Raw genomic sequence first — 11,385 nt, forward strand, 5'->3', positions numbered from 1 at the left:
GACTGGAGAAAAGCATTTTTATGCTAATGGCTGTAGCGATGATTATAAAGCACAGTGCACGCAGAATGCACCATGGAGATGCTAAATAATATTTATGGAGCATATGGGCCTTGCATAGCAGTAGCAAAAATGTTCTTTTCTCAAATTCTGTTTGCCAAATTACTCTGGGCATTAAGGAAACTGCTGAAGTTTCATTTAAACTGTGGACTGAAAATCCTGACCAAAAACAGGGTTGGGATTTGTGAGCTGTCATTTTATTCACTTCAACGCTAAATAGAACTGTGACATGCTAGAATGATTCTGGATAAATTGTCTTTTACTTGCTTGATATAAGGGTTTCCGGAAGGGAGAAAAAAAGTGGAACAGGGAATCTCAGTTTTGGAAAAGCTTAAATAGAGAAGTTTTTGAATTTCTTAATGGACACAGTTTATGAGTCCAACTAAACAAACACTTCTCTTTATGCAAATGTATGGTCTAAATTTTATTGTAATAATCCAATTCATCAATGGATATTTTGGAGATCTGGAAAACATTTTTTATTTGAAAAATTCATAAACATTTCACTAGCCATTTCTTATGCCTCAAAATTGTACATCTTCATAGATTCTTGGTAATTAAGGGTTAGTCTTTATTTCATTTACTCAGATAATGATAACATAGCACTTGCAAAGTGGTACAAAGCTGACCTGCTTACCTCTGACAGTGCAAGACTCATTTCACTCCACTGGTTTCCTAAATAAGAATGCTGAGATTCAGAAAGTCTAAGAAGCTTGTCCAAGGTCACAAAGAGTAGTAAATCTTGAATTCAGTTCTACCTAACCAAAGATGCCCTGTCCTCTTCAAGATGCCATAGAACCAAAACCCTCCCCCAAAAAAGAAGACAAAAAGCACAGATCAATCTCAAGTGCTGTAACAGATGTAAAGACACTACCTCTGGAATAGCTGCAGGAAGCTGGAATGTCACCATCAATGTGTATTCTAAGAGAAATTTACCAGGATGATTCTGGATGACTGACATGAGTTCCTAAATATCCCCGAGTATTTGTGAAGAAATCCTTCATCCCTTTTAAACTCTGGGTATTGTGGAACTCGCCTTGGCTAAGGTTTAAAAGCCCTGATGATTCTGAATGACTTTTGGTGAGAAAGCCAGCTCCTCTGGTTTAAACAAATCAATCTGTGTGTAAACGAGCCCTCAATATGGGAGTTTGGATAGCTGAAAAATCTAAAACGTGACATTCAGCAGAACTTCACATTTCCACAACGTACTTTCCAAATGTGAAGGACAAGACTCCATTCTCCCTATATTTAAAACCAAGGCAGCTTGATCCCATCTGCCAGAAAATATGTAGCTATTTTCTCCTTTGGGGTAAATGAAAGATACCATTGGTTTTATAAGCTGCACATTTGAACTGATTGAATAAAAAAAAAGTTTGAAAAATTGTATACAGAAGGATATATTCACCAAACTACTCTCCATATTTATGATGATGCTTTATGTAGTTTCTTTAACTTGGTTACATGAGAACTGATTTCTACTCCCCAGAAAATTTAAGTCCATTTTTTCTGCTAGTATAAAGGACTGGGGTAAAACCTATTTGTAGTCATTCTCTCTTGATGATGTATATACAAAATAACTAAATACTATGCCTTTCATTTGAAGCCAAAGTTCCTTTTATTAACAATTTTGAAAATGTACTCCTAAGTAAAACATAATTCATCACAGCTTGTTCTTTGCCCTATGTATTGTAAAGTTCATAATAATAAACATGCTTTCTCAGACATGGTTATTCTGTCTCTTTGTCACTATCAGTTCACAAACATGATTAGTTTGGGGGAAAATACCTACATTGCTTTTATTCTGAAGAGTCTTCTATTAGAGTTATTGGCCTAACATTACACCAAACTTATATCCTTTCTGTGTATGCATTTTCTAGCAAAGAAAACACAAACACAAGCTGTTCATCACTGTACTAAAATTTCAATCTGAAACAGAATAATGTATGCCTGGAAATGAAGCAGATATTTATGAGTAAAAACATTTGAAAGAGGATGGCCTGAATAAGCTTGAATAAGGAGAGAAATGCATCAGTTTTCCTGATACTAGTAGAAATATTTGACAATGACTGTAGACAATGGTTCCAGAATCACTGTGGTGGCTCAGGAATCACTGTGATGACTGCAGCCATGGAATTAAAGACGTTTGCTATTTGGAAGAAAAGCTCAGCATCTGAAAAAGTAGAAATATCACTTTTCTGACAAAAGTCTGTATAGTCAGAACTATGATTTTTCCAGTAGCCATGTATGGATGTGAGGGTTGGACCATAAAGAACGCTGAGCATCAAAGAATCGATGCTTTCGAACTGTGGTATTGGAGAAGCCTCTTGAGAGTCCCTTGGGCAGCAAGTGGATCAAACCAGTCAATCCTAAAGGAAATCAACCCTGAATATTCTTGGAAGGACTGATGCTGAAGCTCCAATACTTTGGCCACCTGCTGTGAAGAGCTGACTCATTGGAAAAGACCCTGATGCTGGAGAAGACTGAGGGAAAGAGGAGAAGCAGGCAACAGAGGATGAGATGATTGGTTGGCATCACTGACTCAGTGGACGTGAGTCTGAGCAAACTCCAGGAGATAGTGAAGGACAGGAAAGCCTGGTTTATTGCCATTCACGAGGTTGCAAAGAGTCGGACACAACTTAGCAAGTCAAAAACAACAACAACAACAGATGACGGTGGCAGGGAACTCAATTCCAAGTAAGACTGAATAGGTGAGAAGAGAGAGACTTCCTTGGACTTGATGAGTGGCCTCTTTTGCTTCTCCCACAGTTTCTTTATGCTGAAACTATGCAGGATGATGAGAGCAAAACTAAACAGGATACAGATGGAAATTACTACAGCAATATTCTTTAGTACTTTATAGATTTTTGTCTCTATGTGAAAGCTTAGGTACATATCTAACTTTATGACCTTTTTTTTTCTCCTTAGAAATATTTCTACAGTGTTTCAGAGGTGACACACATTTTGGAGAATCAAAATACTAAAGCAACTCAACAGTGATAGACAACTAAATAATTAAAAGGACAGTGACTATTAGTGATAGCTCTAAACAGTAAATTACAGTATGCATAGCTTGGATATACATAAATTCATTTTTTATCTTCATAACTGCACTATGGCTTAACTCAGGGAGTTTTACTGGCCCCATTTTCAAGGTGATGGAACAAAGAATATAAAAGGGAAAAAGAAAAGCAATTAAAACTTGCTTAACATATGCTGAGAACCAGGAACTCTGCCAAGTATTTTAGATAATTATTTCATTTAATTCTCATTGAGTCTGTCAAAATTGGCATAATTTTTTCCACTTCTGAGAGCAATGAGTAAACTGAAGTTCTAAGAATAAACTACAAAAGTTCAAAGCTAATCAGGAAGATATCTTTTTCCCCACTACATGAAGCAGAGGTATTTAACTTATCTACTTAGAGAATATAGTTTCTGGAATGATCACTAGATCATACAAGTCCCAGACTACCAGTCTTACAAGGATAAATAGTGACATATTTATACCTTAAGTAGGTTCACATATGTGAACCTTATATGTCAGATGATGACACATATAAGACAAGCCACACTAGCTTCTGAGTACCAAAACTAATTCAATTGTAGGTTTAGTATAGATTTAATAACAGAAAAATGTAGGAAGATCCAGACAAAGAAAGTATTTTATTGTCTCTAAAAGTTGGGTAAAACATTATTTAGAAGAGTATAAAACATTTTAATGGAAACTTCTGAGTTCAGGTTTTGAGAAGCAGCACCTCAGCCTGGTGGTGGTGGTGGTGGTATAATCATTAAGTCATGTCCGACTCTTGTGACCCAATGGACTGTAGCCCACCAGGCTCCTCTGTCCAAGGGATTTCCCAGGCAAGAATTCTGGAGTGGGTTGCCTCTTTCTCCTCTAGGGCTTGTCTTTCTATAACTTGATAGAGGAATCAAGCATATCTCTTCAACATCTTAGCCAACAAAACAAAGTTTCATCCTTAGCTGCTTCAAACACATGGATGCAATACCTCAGTTTTAAAGACCAGAACTTAATATTTATTTTCCTAGTGGCTTTATTCTTGTATCTTAAAGTAGGTAGCTTGAACCTATGTGTGAGAATCATTTCTGTCCATAAAAGTAACAGTATTTAATTGTTTGACAAGTACAGAAATCTGTATGGATGATTGGAGCCAAGTGAGCTAGCATTCAGGCTTCAAGCTTAGACTGCTTGAGTCTGAATCTTTGTTTCAATAATTTATGGCTAATTACCATGTGCAAGTTTACTAATCTCTGTCTGTGCTACCTCTTCATTAAAATGGGGCTATACATTACACCAATGTCACCAAGCTTTTGCAGGGCTTATGGAGGTAATATAATGATATAAATTGTTTAAGGTAGGCTTCACTCATAAACAACATTCAACAAATGTTCACTATCATTATGTTTAATATTATTACCAAATAATATCAAAATAAAACTAATACATATTCTGATAGACATAGAATCACAGAATCCCACACAGTCACATTCTAACTAACCTAATTCAGCATTTGGACTTTGCCAAATCACCATCTGGTTTTACCTAATACCTCCCTCAATGTGTTCCTCATCACCTCCAAAAATAGTGCAATATATTTTTAGTGTTAAGTTCTAAGAGGCTTTTTCCTCATACTGAGCCCTAAACTGTCTTCCTATAATTTGCATGCATACAGCTGGGTTCTGACTTCTGAGAATATATAGAGTAAATCTAATCCCATTTATACAAGAACACTTTTCAAATAGTTAAAAACAGATAGCCAGTTCTTTTTGAGATTTCATTACTTTAGACTGAATACTTTTCACTCCTTGTATTTTCCTACCAACTGACAAGTGTATTTTGACTTCCTCAATTGCTGCACTTTATCATTCTAGAAGATTTTATGCCATTATATTAAAGAGAGAGCCAAGTATAGAGCAAGGCTCTCAAGGCTCACTTCTCATTAGAATATTTGCAGGACCTTAACAGTCCATGGGGTCGCTAAGAGTCAGACACACTGAGCGACTTTATTTTCACTTTTCACTTTTATACATTGGAGGAGGAAATGGCAACCCACTCCAGTGTTCTTGCCTGGAGAGTCCCAGGGACGGGGAGCCTGGTGGGCTGCTGTCTATGGGGTTGCACAGAGTTGGGCACAACTGAAGCGACTTAGCAGCAGCAGCAACAATACCAAAACAAGTGTTCCATATCGAGAGATTCTGATTTAATTGTTTTGGGATGTAGCCAGATTGGAAAAAATTATTGCTACAGAAAAAAAAGCACAGAGTTTATATTTAGAAACATCTCAAGTTTGTGTGACTCTTTGAACAATTACTTTCTGAGTCTTATATCCCTTTGTTAATCAGCAAATACTATTAAATGATTACTATGGGTCAGGCATTGTGTTAAACAGAGGAAATAACACAGAAATAAGACATACTTGCTGCTTTCTAGTGGCTAGATAGTAATAACCAATGTAACAAATGAGAGTGTATTATACATTTAGATGAGCGGTATAAGAAGGATCATGGTTCTCTGAGATTCAATGAAAACAAGTTTGGCTTAGTCTGCACTATAGAGGGGAAAGAATTTGTCTTAAGTTCAGAAATAAAATGGCATTTTAGCCAGGGAAACAAAACAAAAACTTCTGTGATTGAGTCATGGAGGTTTATAAGAAGTTAAAAAAAAAAAAAACCCTCTTTCATATCAAGAAATAAACAAATGAAATAACCAAAAAGGCCCCAAATTTCCCTAACCTCTTCATTGAAAGTAACCACTTTTTATTTCTTTAAAAACTTGAAATTTTCAGTGGTGGAGGGTTTGCCTGGAAACTAGGATTTGATAGAGACATATCTGAGGTGTAGATGATAAAGCTGGCAGTTTTGTTTCTCTCCTGAAGGAAATTCCCAAATGCAAACCTCAGAGTAGAAAACAGTGGTGGGGGCAGGGGCAGATGCGTTAGAACAGCAACTTTTGGCTGGAACATCACCTTGCTTGCTGGCCTCTGACCTTCAGGGGAAAATGCTGCTATTGCTAAGTCACTTCAGTTGTGTCCAACTCTGTGCAACCCCAAAGACGGCAGTCCACTAGGCTCCGCCACTCCTGGGATTCTCCAGGCAAGAACACTGGAGTGGGTTGCCATTTCCTTCTCCAATGCATGAAAGTGAAAAGTGAAAGTGAAGTCGCTCAGTCGTGTCTGATCCTCAGCGACCCCATGGACTGCAGCCTTTCAGGCTCCTCCGTCCATGGGATTTGCCAGGCAAGAGTGCTGGAGTGGGGTGCCATTGCCTTCTCCAATGAGATGATGACAAATACCTCTTCTGTAAAAAGGTGTCCTCCACCTTCTGTAAAAAGGTGTTCTCACAATGCTGAGAAAAACTGGACATTAGTTATTAGTTATTTTGGCCTGAATTTGGGAAAATAAGATTGTTAAAGTCATAAAGGTTTAAAACAAATGCCTCACAAACTTTAAAATGCATGTACTTCGGCCACCTGATGCAAAGAGCTGACTCATTGGAAAAGACCCTGATGCTGGAAAAGATTGAAGGCAGGAGGAGAAGGGGACAACAGAGATGAGATGACTGGGTGGTGTCACCAACTCAATGGACATGAGTTTGAGCAAACTCCGTGAGACTCTGAAGGACAGGAAAGCCTGGTGTGCTGCAGTCTATGGGGTCACAAAGACTCAGACTGAGCAAGTGAACAACATCTTGTTAAAAGATTCTGATATAATAGTTCTGGGCTGGGGTGGTGCTGGAGAGTCTGCATTTCTAAAAGATTTCAGATAAAATCAGTGGATCATACTTGGAGTACAAAGGATGTAGCCACTGAGTATGCTACTTTCTTTGCCCATCACAAAGTAATTGTGATGATGTAATTGTATAAGTGTATACATTTATACATTATGTATACAATGTATAATTGTATAAATTGTAATTGTATGATGTAATTGTCATAAATGTCAATTACAAGAATAAACTAGTTTCTGCCTGGGTTTAACCTGAATGTCTTTCCTGAAAACCTTGAAAGTATTAACACATGAACCTATCTTCTCCAAAGTTGAAATACTTCCCCATAGTAGAAACCTCATATGCCCTTTTCACTTTACTAATATCTTTTATTGATTCAATAGTAATACAACCATCCTGCTGCTGCTGCTAAGTCACTTCAGTCATGTCGGACTCTGCGCGACCCCATAGACGGCAGCCCACCAGGCTCCCCCATCCCTGGGATTCTCCAGGCAAGAACACTGGAGCGGGTTGCCATTTCCTTCTCCAGTGCATGAAAGTGAAAAGTGAAAGTGAAGTCGCTCAGCCCTGTCCGACTCTTAGCAACCCCATGGACTGCAGCCTACCAGGCTCCTCCGTCCATGGAATTTTCCAGGCAAGAGTACTGGAGTGGGGTGTCATTGCCTTCTTTACAACCATCCTAGGGATATCAAACCACTAAGGTTTCTAGACACATTTTGTGCCTACCATCTTGCTGTCAGTCTTGACCACTGACTGAATATGCTTACCATACCAGTGATTACCTGTTACTCAATGCACTCTGAAAACGTAATTGATTAATGTGTCTAAAGGATCAAATTACTTAGCCAAAAAATCAATATTGCATTCTTAATATTCCACAGAAAGACTGCTTACTCCTCAGCTCTGAAGAAGAGACTATAGAACTTATATTTCTGTATCTGAAGTGTGTGTGATAAATGCATGTTAGAATATTATTTTTATCTGAAAGCTCATATGATAACTATTCTCCCTTAATAGAATAGAATTCCCAATTCTTTTGCAGGAAATATTCTTCTAGGGGATAGGAGCTCTTAAATTTAATCTGGAAATTAAGAGGGCAAACAGGCTTGGTAGAATGGGTAGAAATGTAATCACAGAATATTTGGACCAGAATTACTTTAGAAAAGTATCTAGTTGGCCTCCATACTTTGTAGTTCATATATGAAGGTAACAGAAGGTAAAATCATTTCTATGACTAAGCCAACTTATTAGGTGACAGAGCTGGTCCTGCCATCAGTTATAGACTAACAGCTCTGGTGACAAGAAATCCATAAACCAGAGTTCTGGTCATTGGTCTGTACAGTCACTGAAGTTTTGCAGTCTTGTTTTTCTCATTGGTAATTTGAACATTAATTTCTTTAAGACCCAATTTGATGTGAATATGCTCTGGATTAATGAAAACCAATATTTAAAAAATACATGGAACTTTTTGTGCTTACTCATTTTTACTTTTGGATATACATTATACAATTTGAATATATAATTTTGAAGAACAACAGAAGGCTAACATGAGTTGGTAGGGTAAGTGAACTATTAATACCTGAACATGACTAATTTTCAATTTCATAATTTAATGGTTCAGTTGAAAATAACAATTTTAATGTTATCATAAATTCTGGCAAATCTCATCAGAGATAATGAATAGTAAATTTATAACAAATAAAAAATAAAAGTTACCTGAAATCTCTAAATTCAAATTGATAAAATCAGAAGCTCCTGTCCCATACATTTTACACATTTAAAACAAAAAGCTGTGTAAAAAAATTGTGATATAAAAAAAAAAATTGTGAGATATACAACAGCTATAATAAATGATGATATGATATCTTTAGGTTTCTTTTGCCTTTATAATACACTATGGTTATGTTTACATTCATATAAACTTTGTGTGTCCCTGTGTGTGTGTATAGGAAGCATCTGTTTTTATTAAATTTAAAAAAATAAATATTTCATACAAATAAAAATATTAAAGAATTTCCTAAGCCATCAAAAATACATTCTACCCCACATAAATCATTTAGGTAACAAAAGGGGGCACAAAGAATCTACTTTCTCCTGGATAGTCTGTATAGGTAAGAAATGTTCAGAAGGTTCTTCAGTGAGGTGTAAACTCTTAAGGAAATGACAACCCACTCCAGTGTTCTTGCCTGGAGAATTCCAGGGATGGGGGAGCCTGGTGGGCTGCTGTCTCTGGGGTTGCACAGAGTCGGACACGACTGAAGCGACTTAGTAGCAGCAGCAGCAGCAGCAGCAGTGTAAATCCCTAGGCATGCAAACTGCCTAAATGAGAGAAATAGACATTTATTTTTCTCCCTTGGATTGCCTCTTCAGTCTACACTGGGGAAAAATAGGTCTTCTTGGAGCCATAAAAACAATATGGTATCTAGTTACCATCCCAGAAGTGAGTCAGGGACTATTAACCAAGAAGCATGCCTGGAACTTTTTTTTTAAACATCTCCAAGTTTGTAATTTCCTATATAACTATCTGTTTCCCTGTTTTAAAAAATGGTCTGAGTTTTTGGATCCCATAGACATCAAGGAAAAAACTGGAGAGATGCTTTCTCTATGTAGACACATACAGAGAAAAACCTACAAAGGATATGTTGGTGGGGTGAGACTATAAAGTGGATGAACTACTTACCTATTCTGGAGAAGGAAACAGCAATCCACTCCAGTATTCCTTCCTGGAAAATCCCATGGACAGAGAAACAACTAGGTGACTGAACAACAATTTAACCTATCCAGACTCACTAGAGAATCTCCATACTTAACTCCCCAACAGAGGATCCTTAAAAATAAACTATATCCTTTCTAATCCCTCTGGAGTAAACAGTTCAAACGTGATCAGTTGGAGCATAATGATAAAAGCATTTTGCCAGGAGATTGTACAGGAACCCCTATCACTGTCTGATTTTGATGGTATCATTCATTAGATAAAAGTCCAATTTGAAAAGAAACCTGGTAGTCAGCCTTTGCACATTTACATAGTGAAGACAATTTACAAAACCATACAATGTGCAGAGATGAAAGCTATGTCGGTGCCCGTAAGGCTTTGTTGTTATCACTGCTTTATTCTTGTCTCTGTGTTGTTGTGACACTAAGAATTATGATCATCAAAGGAGGTGACCTAATCAGGAGGAAAGACCTCAGCTTGCTAGATAGAGGCAGCAACCAGCTGTCAAAGCAAGAGGTCATGGAGAGATACATTATTTATGTGGAGGGTGCTTGCTGTTTGATAATCGTCTCCTTCTTTCCAGGTTAGTCACCATTCTGCTCTCCCTCATCAGTTAGTTCCTCTTTTCAAAACACTCCATCAGAGGATTATTTATCAAAATACTTGAAGAATCTGGATGAGGTCTGTTGGGTGTATTTTGTGTACTGATTTAAAAGAGAGTGCTATTTTAATCAGTGGAGGATCTTCAATGACTGTGATTCCCCGTGGGATTCCAACTGAAGAGGAAGTCATTCTCCATGTGTTTTCTCTGTGCCTGCCATCTTGACAATCAGATTGCTACCTTTGGTCCACGTGAGTGTGTTTATCTGTTTGTGTCTGCAGACCACTCACTGTCTCTTAAACTTTTAGTATTACTTACTTACATAATACTTGGCAGTATAGTTATAATAGAATTTTGTGGGGAGTAGACTTCCCTGGTGGGCCAGTGATCAAGAATCCACCTTCCAGTGCAAGGGCCGAGGGATGATCCCTGGTTGGGGAACTAAGTGAAGCTTGTGCACCACAACCAGAAAGAAGCCCATCTGCGCCTCAACTAGAGAAGGCCAGTGGACCACAACAAAGACCCAGTCCAGCCAAGGAAAAAAGAGCAGAGCACATAGGACGAAAATACCATTACACAGTGGAAAACACTTGTTTTGGCATGTTTGGGCTGCCATAATTCTCAGTGGCTGATAAACAACAAACGTGTATTTCTTACAGTTCTGGAGGCTGGGAATTCTAAGATCGAGGACCTGCAGATTTGATGTGAGTCCACTTCCTGGTTCTCACACTGTCCCCAAATGGTAGAAAGGGCAAGGGAGTTCTCTAGGGTCTCTTTTATAAGGACACTAATCCTCTGATAAGTGCTCCACCATCACAGCTTAATCACCTCCCAAAGGCCTTGCATCTAAAAACAATCCCCTTGAAGGCTGGGATTTCAGCATATGAATTTTGGGGAGACACACTCAATGTAAAGCACTAACATTTATATCAGATTTCTACTTTAAGCGTCTTCCATGATTATTTTTAAGATAAACAAAATAATTTATATATACAATGTTGTATTTTGTCTTCATTTTACTTTAGCATAAGCTAAATATTTATTAGATGAAATACCAAAAAGATAAATTATTAAAAAAATACTTAAGTTTGTGTTTATATTAAAATGTAAAACTGTGTGCAGACGCCACTGAAAATATAATGAAAACATAAGCTATTATCTAAGACATTTAAAACACACAGAAACAGTAATGATTGTTATAAAGAATTTTCTACAAAGTCAAGAACAAGACAAACTTGGGACTTCCTAAGTTAGGATGCGGGTTCAATCCTTG

The sequence above is a fragment of the Bos javanicus genome, chromosome 8 (genome assembly GCF_032452875.1).
Source record: "Bos javanicus breed banteng chromosome 8, ARS-OSU_banteng_1.0, whole genome shotgun sequence".
NCBI classification, from domain to species: Eukaryota; Metazoa; Chordata; class Mammalia; order Artiodactyla; family Bovidae; genus Bos; species Bos javanicus.